This window comes from Coregonus lavaretus (assembly GCF_964263955.1).
Source record: "Coregonus lavaretus genome assembly, chromosome: 14".
Taxonomy (NCBI): Eukaryota; Metazoa; Chordata; class Actinopteri; order Salmoniformes; family Salmonidae; genus Coregonus; species Coregonus lavaretus.
Genome location: NC_140001.1, coordinates 42733532 through 42750582, shown reverse-complemented (window position 1 = coordinate 42750582; position 17051 = coordinate 42733532). Strand labels below are relative to the sequence as shown.

At 42.2% G+C, this 17051-nt stretch overlaps 1 pseudogene across 1 annotated transcript; it reads right to left on the bottom strand.

Annotated features, from left to right (window-relative positions):
* On the bottom strand, positions 1 to 5006 carry LOC311141029 (selenoprotein M-like; annotated as a pseudogene). The gene is made up of 4 exons (XR_014615528.1): positions 4878 to 5006; positions 4580 to 4656; positions 870 to 948; positions 1 to 194 (listed from the first exon to the last, which is right to left on the bottom strand). The product of XR_014615528.1 is annotated as a selenoprotein M-like (transcript).
* Between the last annotated feature and the right edge of the window lie 12045 nt (positions 5007 to 17051).

Here is a 17051-nt window from a genome sequence, read left to right as displayed (position 1 = left end):
ATGTGTGACAGGGTGCAGTGACAGAGTATGGCCACGAGATGTCACTGTGCTCACAGCTCATCCCTGGGGGCATGCAGGGGAAAGTACTGAAACTCCTCAGGCACCTCCTCTCCCTTCTGAGATCTCTTGTAGAAACCCAGTGAGTCCAGCAGACTGCTGATCTCATCCACCTTCATCTTCTTTACAGGGACAGTCTGATACAACACACACACACACAAAATGCTTGCATTCGGTACAGGCAGGCAACCATAATGTAAGATATACAACATCACTGTCATGTCTCTTTCTCTTGAACTGTTTTAGATTACACCTATATGTTCCTATTTTTTTATTGTGTAATGTCTTCTTGCAATAGTTATTTATTCCCCTCTAATCTTGTCATGCTTGAGTCAAGGTCATAAAATAGATGTTATTTCCCCAATCATTTAGCTGATAATCTTTGTCTGACCTTTAGACAATATTATAGCGATCTTAACACAACATTAGTCAAAAAGTTTTGACTTCTTAGCGTAAGAGTTAAGGTGTTGGCTATACAGTCGCTGGACCTGGGTTTGAGGCCCTGTCAGGCCTACCCCCAAATCCACTACATTGGTGTCAGAAGTGGGATGACGCCCATGAGGCCTTTGGAGAGGCATGTACATGTAAGGTACTTGGTATAGAGAAGTGTGGGGACAAGCTCTCCCAAAGGAAGGGGCTAATGTAACAACCTTAACTGAACACCCAGAGACTTTGTCAAGAGGTTCGGAGCTCTTGGCGTAATGGTTAACGTGTTGGCTTGATGGTCACTGAACCTGGGTTCAAGTCCCAGCCAGAGCTACCCCCTGAATTTGCTACAATATGTAACACCTTCAATGGGTATCATATCTTACCTGAACAACCTCATCCTTATCATTGTAGAAGATCAGATGTGGATTCTTCTCCTCCCCTGAATCATATTCCAGGTTGTGACTTCAATTTTCAATTTTCAATCAATTTTATTTTATATAGCCCTTCTTACATCAGCTAATATCTCGAAGTGCTGTACAGAAACCCAGCCTAAAACCCCAAACAGCTAGTAATGCAGGTGTAGAAGCACGGTGGCTAGGAAAAACTCCCTAGAAAGGCAAAACCTAGGAAGAAACCTAGAGAGGAACCAGGCTATGAGGGGTGGCCAGTCCTCTTCTGGCTGTGCCGGGTGGAGATTATAACAGAACCATGCCAAGATGTTCAAAAATGTTCATAAGTGACAAGCATGGTCAAATAATAATCAGGAATAAATCTCAGTTGGCTTTTCATAGCCGATCATTAGAGTTTAAAACAGCAGGTCTGGGACAGGTAGGGGTTCCATAACCGCAGGCAGAACAGTTTAAACTGGAATAGCAGCAAGGCCAGGCGGACTGGGGATAGCAAGGAGTCACCACGGCCGGTAGTCCCGACGTATGGTCCTAGGGCTCAGGTCTCTCAGTTGGCTTTTCATAGCCGATCATTTAGAGTTGAAAACAGCAGGTCTGGGACAGGTAGGGGTTTCGTAGCCGCAGGCAGAACAGTTGAAACTGGAATAGCAGCAAGGCCAGGCGGACTGGGGGCAGCAGGGTGTCATCATGCCCGGTAGTCCTGACGTATGGTCCTAGGGCTCAGGTTCTCAGAGAGAAAGAGAGAACGAGAGAATTAGAGAGAGCATACTTAAATTCACACAGGACACTGGATAAGACAGGAGAAGTACTCCAGGTATAACCAACTAACCCCAGCCCCCCGACACATAAACTACTGCAGCATAAATACTGGAGGCTGAGACAGGAGCGGTCCGGAGACACTGTGGCCCCATCCGAAGAAACCCCCGGACAGGGCCAAACAGGAAGGATATAACCCCACCCACTCCGCCAAAGCACAGCCCCCGCACCACTAGAGGGATATCCCCAACCACCAACTTACAATCCTGAGACAAGGCCGAGTATAGCCCACAGAGGTCTCCACCACAGCACAAACCAAGGGGGGGGGGGGGCGCCAACCCAGACAGGAAGATCACGTCAGTAACTCAACCCACTCAAGTGACGCACCCCTCCCAGGGACGGCATGAAAGAGCACCAGCAGGCCAGTGACTCAGCCCCTGCAACAGGGTTAGAGGCAGAGAACCCCAGTGGAGAGGGGAACCGGCCTGGCAGAGACAGCAAGGGCTGTTCGTTGCTCCAGCCTTTCCGTTCACCTTCACACTCCTGGGCCAGACTACACTCAATCATATGACCTACTGAAGAGATAAGTCTTCAGTAAAGACTTAAAGGTTGAGACCGAGTCTGCGTCTCTCACATGGGTAGGCAGACTGTTCCATAAAAATGGAGATCTATAGGAGAAAGCCCTGCCTCCCGCTGTTTGCTTAGAAATTCTAGGGACAATTAGGAGGCCTGCGTCTTGTGACCGTAGCGTACGTATTGGTATGTACGGCAGGACCAACTCGGAAAGATAGGTAGGAGCAAGCCCATGTAACGCTTTATAGGTTAACAGTAAAACCTTGAAATCAGCCCTTGCCTTAACAGGAAGCCAGTGTAGGGAAGCTAGCACTGGAGTAATATGATCAAATTTCTTGGTTCTAGTCAGGATTCTAGCAGCCGTATTTAGCACTAACTGAAGTTTATTTAGTGCTTTATCCGGGTAGCCGGAAAATAGAGCATTGCAGTAGTCTAATCTAGAAGTAACAAATGCATGGATTAATTTTTCTGCATCATTTTTGGACAGAAAATTTCTGATTTTTGCAATGTTACGTAGATGGAAAAAAGCTGTCCTTGAAACAGTCTTGATATGTTCGTCAAAAGAGAGATCAGGGTCAAGAGTAACGCCTAGGTCCTTCACAGTTTTATTTGAGACGACTTTACAACCATCAAGATGAATTGTCAGATTTAACAGAAGATCTCTTTGTTTCTTGGGACCTAGAACAAGCATCTCTGTTTTGTCCGAGTTTAAAAGTAAAAAGTTTTCAGCCATCCACTTCCTTATGTCTGAAACACAGGCTTCTAGCGAGGGCAATTTTGGGGCTTCACCATGCTTCATTGAAATGTACAGCTGTGTGTCATCCGCATAGCAGTGAAAGTTAACATTATGTTTTCGAATAACATCCCCAAGAGGTAAAATATATAGTGAAAACAATAGTGGTCCTAAAACGGAACCTTGAGGAACACCGAAATGTACAGTTGATTTGTCGGAGGACAGACCATTCACAGAGACAAACTGATATCTTTCCGACAGGTAGGATCTAAACCAGGCCAGAACTTGTCCGTGTAGACCAATTTGGGTTTCCAGTCTCTCCAAAAGAATGTGGTGATCGATGGTGTCAAAGGCAGCACTAAGGTCTAGTAGCACGAGGACAGATGCAGAGCCTCGGTCTGACGCCATTAAAAGGTCATTTACCACCTTCACAAGTGCGGCTGAATGAGCGACACCGGTTGAGCATTCCAACAGTATTTCCCTCCAGAAGCCATGAGAAAGTTGTCCGGCTGCAGGGACTGTGCGGGGGGAGTTATACTAACGTTACTGTCTGTACTTACTGGTGGCACAGACGCTGTTTCTTCCTTTCCTACACTGATAATACTCTTGCCTAACGATTGCGTCTGAAGCTGGGCTTGTAGCACAGCTATTCTCGCCGTAAGGCGAGAATTCTCCTGTATATTATGAGTACAGCGACTGCAATTAAAAGACATCATGTTAATGTTACTACTTAGCTTCGGCTGTTGAAGATGTTGATGAGCCATGTCCAGATAAAGCGTCCGGAGTGAAAAAGTTGAATAAGGGAAAAAAAGTTGCGATGGAAAAACGGAAAATAACGTAAAGTTGGCAGCTAAAACGCACAGGAAAATGACTCTTCTGTCTCGGGATAAACGTCCGGGGTGAAAAAGTTTAACGAAAAAAGATGAGTGAGGACAAAACTAAAAAGTTGGTAAATTTGTTGAACACAGAGATTGATTAAACGTTTATTAAAAGTAAAACGTGAATAGTTTGGCAGGTAGCCAAGTAGCAACAAACAGCAGAGCAGCACGGAGACAATGCGGAGTAGGCTCAAGGAAAACACATGTAGGGCCAGTTTCCTGAGCACAGATTATTCCTAGTCCTGGACTAAAAATCTATTTCAGTGAAGATTCTCCATTAAGCATTATTTTTTTTATCCAGGACTAGGTTCACTCTCCGCCCGTAGGATACAAGAACACCAACAAATTCAAGAACAATCTACTTCTGGATATATTTCAAGTGAGATCAAACATCATTCAACATACTTGAACAGTGACACATGATGGATTTGAAGAACTTTGTTGGACCCACTTGTGGTTTGAGGCCAATTCATGATGGCATAAAACTGGGTTGTCGCTAACACACATTGTCTTGTTTATCTGGAAGGTCATGAGAAACTATAAAAGGCTTTATTGGTTGGGTCAATTTTGGAAAAAGATTACGTGAGGTACCATGTAACCATATGAGGTAATGCTAACATACTACAATACAATGCAAACTTGATCTCCCAAGAAATCATTAGAAAGCTACATAGTAACCATAATAAAATTATAATCCAGCCTCATAAATCTATTTGAGATCTACACAGAAACCAATAGAAGGATACTACAATGCCCATCGCTCCATGAGAAACGTATAGAGCTCAGGCATCTTCTTGATGGCTCATCCAACCACACTTGGAGCCTAAGGGAAAAACAGACAATGAGTATTTTTCATTCACAACCACCATGTCTAATGTGTTTCTCAGTTAGATCAAAGATAGTGAAGACTTCATGTATCAACAATAAATATGTGTCCTGATACTATGTAGAACGTTTAATGAAGGTATGTTCAGCTCTCACAGAGTACATGAGTAAATTAATGTCACACATTTAATCACCACATCATTCACATTTAAGACTTACCTTAAGTATGCCCTTGGCTATTACAGGTCTCTCTTCAACGGCAATATCTGTGACATATTTTTCTGCCGTCATTCTTGTAGCAGAAAAGGCCAGCGTGAGCAACAAAACGGCCCACATGTTTGAGCCTAAACCTTGCTTCTTGCGTCTTCAATGGAGTTCTTCAATAGCTGACACAGTTTTAAACTACCTTTCGGGTGACCATAGACACGTGCTCAGGTTGGACTGAACCAGGTGGCAGGGCCAAGGGGGGAGAGGGTCTATTGGGAAAATGAGTATTTTTCTTTTGGGTTTTCTTTTGGTTTATTCTCAATGACAGACATTATGGGGAATAGTCACCAGATGGGAATGGTACTTGTTCCACTTGAAATGGCTTGAATATAAATATAGATGTTAATGTACAGGATTGGAACCCCTGACTAACTCTGTAAAATATCCTCTGTCTCTGTAGCAACCCTTAAGGACACCTGCATCCTTATCACTTTTTCCCAGATCATGATGTCAGTGAAAACAGACCTCATGGCACACTGCAGTGCAATAACTTCAACTTGTTAAGCCTGTGAGGGAAAAAAGTATTTGATCCCCTGCTGATTTTGTACGTTTGCCCACTGAAAAAGAAATGATCAGTATATAATTTTAATGGTAGGTTTATTTGAACAGTGAGAGACAGAATAACAACAACAAAATTCCAGAAAAACGCATGTCAAAAATGTTATAAATTGATTTGCATTTTAATGAGGGAAATAAGTATTTGACCCCCTCTCAATCAGAAAGATTTCTGACTCCCAGGTGTCTTTTATACAGGTAATGAGCTGAGATTAGGAGCACACTCTTAAAGGGAGTGCTCCTAATCTCAACTTGTTACCTGTATAAAAGACACCTGTCCACAGAAGCAATCAATCAATCAGATTCCAAACTCTCCACCATGGCCAAGACCAAAGAGCTCTTATCAGGATGTCAGGGACAAGATTGTAGACCTACACAAGGCTGGAATGGGCTACAAGACCATTGCCAAGCAGCTTGGTGAGAAGGTGACAACAGTTGGTGCGATTATTCGCAAATGGAAGAAACACAAAAGCACTGTCAATCTCCCTCGGCCTGGGGCTCCATGCAAGATCTCACCTCGTGGAGTTGCAATGATCATGAGAACGGTGAGGTATCAGCCCAGAACTACACGGGAGGATCTTGTCAATGATCTCAAGGCAGCTGGGAATCCTGCAGCGCCCGCAAGGTCCCCCTGCTCAAGAAAGCACATACACAGGGCCGTCTGAAGTTTGCCAATGAACATCTGAATGATTCAGAGGAGAACTGGGTGAAAGTATTGTGGTCAGATGAGACCAAAATTGAGCTCTTTGGCATCAACTCAACTCGCCGCCAAGGCAACAAAGGAGTGGCTCAAGAAGAAGCACATTAAGGTCCTGGAGTGGCCTAGCCAGTCTCCAGACCTTAATCCCATAGAAAATCTGTGGAGGGAGCTGAAGGTTCGAGTTGCCAAATGTCAGCCTCGAAACCTTGATGACTTGGAGAAGATCTGCAAAGAGGAGTGGAACAAAATCCCTCCTGAGATGTGTGCAAACCTGGTGGCCAACTACAAGAAACGTCTGACCTCTGTGATCGCCAACAAGGGTTTTGCCACCTAGTACTAAGTCATGTTTTGCAGAGGGGTCAAATACTTATTTCCCTCATTAAAATGCATATCAATTTATAGTGTTTTTTACATGCGTTTTTCTGGATTTTTTTGTTGTTATTCTGTCTCTCACTGTTCAAATAAACCTACCATTAAAATTACAGACTGATCATGTCTTTGTCAGTGGGCAAACGTACAAAATCAGCAGGGGATAAAATACTTTTTTCCCTCACTGTATGTATGATGGTAAAATACCTGCTAAACTGTGTGCTGCAGGGAATATTGAAACATAGTAAAACACTTTAGAATGTGGCACATTAGAACATTTCTCTATTTCCCCACAGATGGAGCTACAGTAGAACAACAGTATGTCAGGTGGAAATAAATGGTTACATTGAATAAGCATGCCTTTAATCATTTTACATTTTAGTCATTTAGCAGACGCTCTTATCCAGAGCGACTTACAGTTAGTGAGTGCATAAATTTTTTATACTGGCCCCCCGTGGGAAACGAACCCACAACCCTGGCGTTGCAAGCACCATGCTCTACCAACTGATCTACAGGGGTCCCCTTAAAATGCAGTCAAATCCCATGACACAATACAGTACATCACAAGAAAACAAGTGTTCTGTTGTCCTATTCCATAGTAGAACCTTTGCTTTTCCTCTGTCAATGAAACAGAGGCATGACATGTACACTAGAGGGCAACAAAAACTGGCTATTATTTCCTAGCAGATTGGCTGGTAAAACGTAACCTACTTCCAAATTCTAGCCACAGACAATTATGTTTCCAAGAAAAATAAACCCTTCTAGATTGGAATGCTAAAGCAAAACCATCTCTCTCTATCTTTTCCAGGCTAGAGCTTAGAACTTGAGGTTCAACCCTCAACGTTCAGCAGTTCGATGTGTGCAAGCTATGATGTGTCAAATGGCAAAGCAGTCCTCATTTTAACAGAGTTTAACAGAGTTTCCTCCCCTTGGCTGTGGCTGTAAATCCACAGCCCAAACTGAACAGAACAGGCCCCCTCCGACACGGAAAATAGTTATAGTTTTACTTTAATTTATCTTTATTTGTGTTATAAACCCAGCCATGTTTCTCACACTGTAAGTTTGCTGGCCAAGATTGAGCAGCAGAACAATCCAACTACAATTCATTTTAAACAGCAGGAGAAGGAAAGAGAGAGAAGGGAGAAGATGGGGGTGGGGTATTCTTGGCATGCCTCTGTGAGTACTGTATATGTGTGGATGCATACCATATGTATTCTCCCTGTATGTGTGTGTAGGCCTCCTTCTATGTTGGAGAGCATGCCAGAAAGAGAGGTTACAACCATCCATCTGCTGACAACGAGAGGGAAAATGATGGTGTAGTGATGTAGTGAGATAGGTCACATGGTGATAACTGATTCCTGTAAAAAGACAGGCAAATAAATGCAGTAAAAATAGGAAGGAACTCAGTCATACCTGACATAAAGCGTCACATTCATGAACACAAAGGCACACTCCATTCATCTCATATTTTAAATAAAAAAAATTAAATGCCATTTAGCAGACGCTTTTATCCAAAGCGACTTACAGTCATGTGTGCATACATTTTTAGGTATGGGTGGTCCCGGGGATCGAACCCACTACCCTGGCGTTACAAGCGCCATGCTCTACCAGCTGAGCTACAGAGGACCACATATCTTGTTCCCCATTCCACAAACTTAGACTCCAGTGTCAAGCCTATACAACTTCACACTCCATGCTGCTATAAAAAACAAATCACTGTCGGTATTGTCAAATCATCCCAGTATATTCTTCCATCATCCATCGTACCTATCGTACATCGGACTAGGACAGGGTTTCCCAAACTCGGTCCTCGGGACACCAAAGGGTGCACGTCTTGGTTTTTGCCCTAACACTACACAGCTGATTCAAATGATCAAATCTTGATGATTAGTTGATTATTTGAGTCCGCTGTGTAGTGCTAGGGCAAAAAACAAAACGTGCACCCCTTGGGGTCCCGAGGACCAGGTTTGAGAAACCCTGGAGTAGGAGTTTCTACAGACCATATGACCAGGTGAGAAAAAACTCTGGGCCCTAGTGAAAACCAACTCCTCGTAGGATCTATATGACATCTGGTCTGTATACATACAGTATAGCAACAGGCCTATTTCCACAAAGAACATGGAGCAAGATCAAACATCCACCTCAAAAAGCTCTTCCCTCCTTCCTGTCATGTCCATCGTGAGTGTACTAGACTCCCAGCACGCCATCCCGTATATATGCATAATGAGGGGAACCAAACGGAAGCCCCTCTCTCTTCCCCAACAGATCTGCAGGTCCCTGTCTGTGTGTCTATCTGTCCTGTCTCCTGTCTCTTAGTTTCTTCACATTCAGCAGTCGTCAGGGCTTGTTATAGAGACATACACTTCCTCTACTCTCTCTCTCCACTAATGTGGCAGTGCGGCGGGGAGCTTCACTAACAGTAACAGGGGTCTGGCTGTGTGTTTGATCCTGTCTGGACCCTCAGGGCTGCAGAGGGAATTAAGGCTTTCCTCCCTGGCTGTCTCTGTCTGCTGGAAATACTGCTGCCTGTAAAATAGGGGTTGGTAACAGTAGGCTTGGTAACAGGGTTGCACACTAGAGTTGCATATACAATCATTTAGGGGCCCAGAGTTATTCCTGGTCAAGCAACATGGTCAGGGAAAACTCATGGCTCTACTTATGCTCAGGTCCAAGAGCTAAAACGGCCTATACCCTCTGCTGACACATAATACATGTACATCTAATTCATGATGATAATCCATTTTGAGCATTTGGCAATGTGGCACGAACCAGACGATGGACATCATGCAAAAATGATAATATCCCAGCTTTACATCTTTGTTTTCAATTCAGCCATGTGCATACAACCCCATAGAAACTAGTCACTGACCTCCACACCTAAATAAAAGCTGAACTTCAACGGAGAATACAGTTGTTTTCTTTATTGTGGTGGTGTGAGTTGGGGGGGGGGGGGGGGGGGGGGGGGGGGGGGGGGCAATGTTTACATACTTAGATTTGAGGATAACTAGCGAGTTAGTGAGGCGGCGTGAGTTGACATCATGCCGGATGCGGGAGCTTTGCAATGATCGATGTCCAGCCGCTGACCACATCAGAGAGGCTACGGGGCAAACAGACTACCACTGCTGCTCCCCTCTCTAATCTCAGCCTGCTAATGGAAAACACATGGCCACGGTGTGTGTGTGGCTGGGAGGGGGTAATGGCTTCAGTGTGAGCCTGGGACACACACAGACACAGAGCAGTGACGCGCCCTCCCTGTGTTCCATTTAGCGTTAGAGAGTCAGACGGCCATTATCAAACCCTGGAGAAAGCTGGGTGGGCAGAATTGAGAGCCGTATCATCTCAGCAAATTAAGCCAGGATAAAGAGGGTGTGAATAACCATGACTTGGCTGGAAAAGGGAGAGCAAGACAGCGATAAGGCAAGCCGGATCTAGTTAGGCAGGAGGCGAGCCAGAGAGGGGAAAGTCCATGGTGGCAACATACGTTTCAGTAATTCTTGGCACCGAAAATAGTCAAAAGAATGCCTGCATCTCATACAATGTACTCAATGTCTGCAACCGCTTGAGGCTTGAGTGTATTTATCAGTATGCTTTTGATTACATTGACTGTAGGACCATTGGTTCAGTGCATAAAAATATACGCTCTGTTGCTCTGAATCATTTCCCTCTCCAGCTTTTGGACAGAAAGAGCTGAATCTTGTGACCATTTTCCATCCCAATCTCTGGAGCATAGTGAGGTTCTCTACTCCAGGTTAGAGAGGAAGTTAAAAAGCTCTGGAATATGTGAAAACTGAAACCTGGAGACACACTGCCTCGTCTGCATAGATAGTGGATGGGGGTGTGGAAAGAGCGAGGGAAGGATGGAAAGCAAGAGAGAGGGCTAGAGGGAATGAGAGAGACAGCGAGAGACAGAGAGTAAAGGAAGAGAGAAAGTGAGAGGGGAAGGGAGAGAGAGAGAGAGCGTTTGACTGACCTGTTTTCTATTAGACACAGAGCTCCTTAATACACTCTCAGCAGAATTATGCTGACAAAGGGGGAAAAAATAGTTAAGGCTATTTAAAGTCCCAGACAACTGTTTGCATACCCCTCTCTTTCCACCATAAAACAATCTGGATGGAGACGGATTGTAGATGTATTCATTCTCTCCCAAAGTATTCCCATTCATCAGTTATGCCATGTTTACAACAAGACAAGATGATAACTAATGAATCATACAACCATACTTACTAACAAAGTGTCTTCACTACAGAAGCAGTGTGGTTGAATGTTAAAAAGGTCAATGTCCGTGCGAAAATGCAATTAGCATAATAGAAAAATACCAATAACAATCTGTCAGTTTAAGCTAGAGATTTTTTATTTTTTTTTGCATCGGATGCGTCTCAATCTACCGCATCCACCGATGTAACACTTCCGCCTCTGTGGAGAAAGGTGACAGAGCTAGAGCGATGTTTGTCAGACCATGAGACATCCCGAAAATCGCTCTTCTCACAAAATCATCTGTGCCGTCCGAACGGTTTGAACTACAAGCTATTATGTCGCCTCTATGGAAAGAGACTCTCACAAATACGATGGTGTTCTCCGTTTTGCTCTACGACTCCCACAAGTGTCTTGGGACTCGTCTGAAGTCGGTACAGCCGATCTGCCAACTTCGGTCTGTAGCGTCCGTACAGTTTGGGCTACACACTAATATGACCCCTCTGTACAGGTGAGACTCTCACGAACACGTACATGTCAGTTGTTTTTTTCTAGGACGCCCACAGGCCTCACAAGACTCATCTGAAGGTCCCCCAGTACCAGTTGAAAACATTTATGGAAGCATATATGGAGACTGTTTAGTAACAAAACTAAGGGGTTAAATACATGTACAAAAATTAAATAACAAATGTTTGCTGATCTTTCTTATATCTCTCAGATATAGGATAGACACCTCAGAACAAACTTTCTTTAGATTTTATGAGGGGATTATCTGTTGTTCCATGTAGTGAATCTGTTATTCAATGCGTTTGTATGGGCTAATAGCAGTAAGGCCAAATAAAACTTAATCAAATAATGTTTTACTATTTTTTTTTATACTTCAAGGGGTCTTAAAATTCCAAATCAAATATCAAAATTATACTTGGTATAACCCCACCCTAGTATTATAGGTTAATATTGCGCTGAGATAACTGTTTCATTGCATGTCACAACTTTGTTAGCCTACACTATAAAGGCCTTGTTGTTTCAGTAGAGCACTCTTTGGATTTAGTTATAATTTGCAGAAAAGATGTTTCAATATCTGCTGACACTTCAAACCCACACGTTAAGCATAATTGCATTACATGACATACTTATTTTAAATATTATTTTATTACTTACCCATTATCCTTTTTTGTATTTCTATGACAGATATATCATAATAGTGTTGCCGAATGTTTATTTGGGATCGCATGCAATGTGGTTGTCTTCAACCAGCATAGTATGTCAGAATATCCCATTTGAGTGTGGTGCCATTGTGAGGGAGTTTTGAGTTTTGGGCTATATTATACTATTATAATGACAGTGTTAAATCACGGAGCAAGTAGATGTCACTGGCAATATATAAACACATATGGGATCCCAGCATTATTTCCTTATGGTGAAACACTGACCTCAGCGTGCTGTGGTTAGTGTGTGTGTGTGTGTGTGTGTGTGAGTGGTTTAGGGCGAGGGAAAACGCCAGCTCTATTTCCAGTAAAAGTCATTTCATAGCTACTGCAGCTCCACATGCTGAACAATGACACTCAACGTGACAAAGCACTGCAATTAAACAATGTCTCTTGCTGTAAGATAATATGTTACAATATGTTGCCGTGAACATCAGACAGTAGATGAGATACTTTCAATGATATGTGTATAGTTTCAAGTCAGGAATTTACTATGAAAACTTATGGCGACTTGAGTGAACCTGTACTTCTCCCTCAATGCTGAAATACTCTGCTTAGTCCAATATGTCATCTTACAAGCAGTGCACGTCATCCGGTGAGGCTCGCTCTAATATCCATAACGTATGAATATAAAAACATTTTCTCCATGCATTCTATTCACAGAAACATTGATATTTTATATATATATATTTTTTGTCCCATTTTCTTTTCTGCTTTGCATTGCAGAAAATATTTGTATTTTTTCCCTCACTCATACATTTCTTTCTTCCTTTTTTTTTTTTTGCAGCTAGGGCTGAAATGGTTACCAGATGTGGATGCAGTCTGTTCCTGTTACCATCGTAACGCAGGGTTCTGAATAGGCCTTCTAGGTTCTAGGGCTGTTAGCTTGGCTGACTCACTGCACTTCTAGTTGTTTTAGTTGCTGTTTCTATAGACCTGGCACACTACACTGCCGTAATATGTGCCAAGATCCAACTTCTGTTTAGACTGTCAGTCAACTTGTCATTGCACTTCCCACCCACACTATTCCTCCCTAACAGTTTGACTGCCATACCTGGAAGTTATCCTACATGGTTTGGTTGTTTTTCTAATACTGTGGTTTACAAATTGCATGAGAAGCTTTGAGCATCTAAATAACAAGTGAGCACATATTTTCATATTTCTCTAACCAATGTTTCACTTTGGATGGAATCATAACCCTCCAAAACCACAACATCTGTATACAGGAATACTTCAGTGTTCAGGCCAAAGGCATTGTTTAAATTGTATTTAAAGGTTAGATTGCGCCTGTCATTCTCAAAAGACACTGATTAAATGCAGATATGCCATCTCATTCATTCCTGTCTTATATGGCATGTTGAGGGAGAGCAACTGTGTGACAGATATTGCAATGCTGGGCTGAGAACCTCCACCATCTGCAAGTTCCACGACAGTAAGTTCTACTCTGACAATACGTTCGATAACATTCTTACGTTCAATAAGTTATATTACACTCTAACATTCAGTAAGTTCTATACCATTACACTCTGTCAGTTATACAGCCAAACAGTGAATACAGTAGTCGAGAGTTCTTTGGGATGTGGTGAATTAGTATTAGGGCCTGCCCTAATCTTTTGGGGGACCTAGGCGAGATTTAATTGGGGGAACCCCCACCTCACAGGCAAAACATTTTAGTGGCCCCCCTCTTGACGGCGGAGACTGGGCTCTAAAGTCCGACCAATTTGGTTGCATATGCAACTAAATAGTTTTATTTTAGGAGCACTGTGCAACTAGGAAAAAAATTGGTGATGTTGCCTATGTCACTTATGCCCAGGGCCGGCCCTGGTCAGTATGACAAACTCAATATGGTAGTTAGTGGAGGGAGGGTCTATTTTAGAAAGGTATTTACATTAAAAACACAATGTAGAAACGCCATGTGTCAATCAAGACAAATATAACTGCTTTCTCTAGGTCTGTCTGGGATATGATTGGCTCAGACCGTCTCTTTGTATTCACAGTGTGGTCAGAAGCTGTAGTCGACCTCTGTGTCACGTCTTGACCGTGCCCTAGTTTGCAGTCTAGCTGTGCATAGGGGGCGCTTTGTTTAGTCTATGCTACACACACACACACACACACACACATACACACACTCAAAGAAATACACACACACTCGCAGAAAGACACACAGACACACACGCACGCATGCTCGCACACACATGCAGTTAAAAAAACATGGAAGTGGAGCACCATGTCAGCAGTGCAGGCCCAAGTCAATGACCCGGTCTTCTGGATTCAATTACCCGACCACATGATCCATCCATACACTCCTTCACAGCTCCTGGCTATATCCCCTTTCTCTCCCCCAAAAGAGTATAAATATGCAGCGTGTGATGCATTAACTTTGGGGTCCTTAGCACAGAGTTCCCACTGTTTTCTCCTATGAAAGGAGCTCTTGTGCCCCTCAGGAGGAGCACAACAGTGGGTCCTCTGGCTCTTCTGCCTCTTTGATGATCGACTGTGACTGTGAAAAAGTCTCTGTATCCTCTTCATCTCCAGGAGAGAGGCAGCCAGGAGTCACCGGAAACTGTAAAATATCAATTATTGCTAAGGGGATGGATGGTTTTAGGCTACAAATGGGGGAAGGGAGCTATATGTCTGAAATCAATATGTTAGGGCCGCTGTGTGATGTTTGTGTGATGGTAATGATAATATTTTAGCACGCAAAAGGTTTACTGAGGGATAGGTTCACAGACTAATGTGAGAGAGGTGATCATTTCCATATAGCTACATGTATCGCTTTTATTTCAAATAAGTAAATGAACAAACACAAATTCAACAACAATAAACTGACTGAAAATCAGATCAGACAAACAAACAAAACAGAATGATGAGTTACAAATATACCGTATCGCTGATAATGTTTCTGCAGCGTTTTGAAGCCCTGCTTACAGATATGTACTGTAGCCTGTGAAAGCAGGCAGAGGCCAGTCAGTCAGATATAAAAAGATATGTGTTTTCCGCTTGCTTAAATTGGCACTTTATAATCACACAAACTCATATGGTTTTAGTTACATGTACTTAATAACAGTGGTAACACAATAATGCACATCCTGTATAATCCTTTGAAGTTTTGATATTTGATATTTCCTATGGACAGAATGATAGCAATTGGGAAAGTCAATAAGATAAAGAGAGTAGGCTATATATTTCCTGTGTAGCTATTAATGCCAGATAAGTTTCACTCTGCTTCATGCAGTTAAGTGTTAAACAAACAATAACATCGATAGAAAAAAGGGAAATGACAAGCCAAGGACAACTTTACAAAGTACATAATCATACTGTGGCTGAAGAGAGCCTGACGCAAACAATCACATGTAACATGAAAGCCAGTTCATTGACACAAACAGAGTAAAAAGAAGTAGCAAAATAATTCATATAAGCGCAGCTTACAAACATATACAATTATACTAATACAAAAACACCTTCACATGTAGAAAAAGAACACTGGTAAAGAGTAGGCTGACTGTACCATAAAAAAAATGAAAACATCAACAACATAAGTGTAGGAAAGACACCAAAAACAATCATAAGCACTATCAAATAGCTCTGAAAACTGTGGAATGTACAGTAAATCTGAATCCACAGTCTGAACCACTGCCACTTTTGTACTACTTTATATTATGCAGATTGGTTGATTGTTTTATAATGAAGTGTTGTATTTATATTCCATACTCTTTTATACGAGCGTCCTCTTGTAATGTTGTAATCCTCATATGTATACAACCAGTAAAACTTAATGCAATATGAAATGTTGATTAAACAATACATCCCTTTGGGGGTAAGTGCTACCCTCGATTCAAAAAGGCCTCTTTAACCAATTAGCTATAATTAGCTAGCATTATTCAGCTAATTAGCCGCACTGGAATTCAAGTTAAGAAAAAGTAAACCTTGTAATGTAACATGAGTAGATTGTCTGTCAGGTAGGTGGACGATTCATCCATTGGTAAAGAATGATCGAAGTATCAAAATGTATGTAAAATATCTGTTGCGTTCCCTCTGGATGTGGAATTCAACCATGACTTCAACCTTAATAAACAACATGATGGTGAGAAAAACCAGATAAGCCAATGCCTCTCACAGACTGTTTCTAGTGGCCAAATATCTAGTGGCAATACATCTGTCTCTATATGCTCCTTAGAAAACAATGGCTGCAGAAACAATGTACAGAAACATTTGGAATAAGGAACATGCCTACCCACATTTATTAGTGGGTAAGAATCAAGCTGAAAACTATTGAGTGGGAAAGAATCTAAGAGTAAGACATTTACACTAGCTGTTCAATAGGCCTGACGAAAGCTTTTTTTAGCTGCTTTTACAGCATATCCAGGTAATATAGTGCATGCCTTTAGAATACAGGGCTATAGATCTGTTAGGAGGGGAATGTCAACAAGTGCTTCCTTAAAAGTTTGCATTGATTACTAATTTCATTGTCAATTAACTGTGACTGACAAAACTGTGGAAGAAAGTTACTGTCCTTCAGCTAAAACATTAGATTGTGGACAACATAGCAACAAAAAAAGATACAAATAACTCAATAATCACCTTTATGGAATGTTCCTTATTGAAACTGGCAAATTTAAATCAAACAGACAAATACTGTATTTGTATTCTCAGTACCTTGGTTCAACTTGAGACCTCACTTTGCATAGATTAGATTTGTATCACATACAATGTTGAGGAAAAACATTTTAAATTACAATTATTGTCAGAAATTCCTATATAAATATAGTGGTGGGCATTGGGGAGATATAGTATAGATGGAAGAAAAATAGAAGATGATTGTATGCTGCTGTCAGAACTCTCCCACTCCCACAGTTATGTCCGGCTTTGAAGTGGAAAACTGATACATTGCAGGTATATGAGTTCGATATAATACAAACCCACTCCCACACCAATGAGAAGAACCACAGTTTAAACAAAGTTCTACTTACTTCCCACTGGTCCTGGACACACAGCACACACATAATACATTCCTTTGATGTACAACCACCAAGTCCTTTTGCATGTCTCCTTTGGAAGAAAAGTCATTCATTCCCCATTGTCAACATTGCCCTGTGTGTGAGA